Below are 794 nucleotides of genomic sequence, written 5' to 3'. Positions count from 1 at the left end.
ATCTCAAGATAAATTAAAAAGCTAATGACTTAAATTGAGCGACTGAACATACTTTATAATTTCATTTATCAATTAATCATTAAGATAGTTGATGACTGTCAAAATAGTTGCAGCCCTATTCCACAGACGGCAAATAACTGCAGACATAACAGTAAATAATAAGAATTACTTAGCCGCATAAACCAAGTGGCTACTTACCTGTGAATAACAGCAGAAGAGAGGTTGTTAGGCTACCAGGGAGAACAGTCCAATAAATTAGTAGAACTGCAATGTCCATGAATCAAAAGGATATGTATACCTGCATTAAGTGTGGGAGGGAATGTTAGGCTGGCAGGTGTCAGGTGGGTGTGTCTTACTTAGCATCAAAGGAGTAAGCCAGAACAAGCTATTGTTCTCAACCAGGAACAAGCAATTGTTCTCAACAACGGTTCAAGATTCTTTTACCGTCAAATGTAGTTTAATAATTAACCTTACCTGCTTGACGGTTACTGATGACACTTCCGCCTTCCTAAGAACTATCAGAGCTTCTTAGTGTGACTTGTCTAAAAAACATCTGACTTTACTAAAAGTAGACATTGTCAGTCTTTATCAAGTGATGATCGGCTAATAACACCCTGGTAGAAACAAGACCACACTCTCATTTGTAGTAGGTCAGTCCTTCTCAAATAGCGGGGCGTGGGGAGCACGGTACCAGAATATGATGAAGCATATGTAGCACTTGGCTTCACTGTAACCACGCTGGGAGACCAGGAAAGACCTGTGTGTTGTTTTCTTTAATGTTAATACGTTTACAA

At 39.0% G+C, this 794-nt stretch overlaps 1 protein-coding gene across 2 annotated transcripts in view; it reads right to left on the bottom strand.

Annotated features, from left to right (window-relative positions):
- b3gat1b (beta-1,3-glucuronyltransferase 1 (glucuronosyltransferase P) b) overlaps positions 1 to 276 on the bottom strand; it is a 44,504-nt gene extending 44,228 nt beyond the window's left edge. Inside the window, exon 1 of one of the 2 annotated variants that reach the window (XM_062048370.1) lies at positions 199 to 276. The gene's annotated coding sequence lies outside the window, so the exon portion shown is untranslated. The remainder of the gene's footprint in view (positions 1 to 198) is intronic. The other variant, XM_062048372.1, reaches the window with a different exon arrangement.
- Positions 277 to 794: the final 518 nt, after the last annotated feature.

Source organism: Entelurus aequoreus, linkage group LG05 (genome assembly GCF_033978785.1).
Source record: "Entelurus aequoreus isolate RoL-2023_Sb linkage group LG05, RoL_Eaeq_v1.1, whole genome shotgun sequence".
In the NCBI taxonomy this organism is placed as follows: Eukaryota; Metazoa; Chordata; class Actinopteri; order Syngnathiformes; family Syngnathidae; genus Entelurus; species Entelurus aequoreus.
The sequence above is the reverse complement of the archived record's forward strand: the minus strand, read 5'-3'. Positions and strand labels throughout refer to the sequence as shown.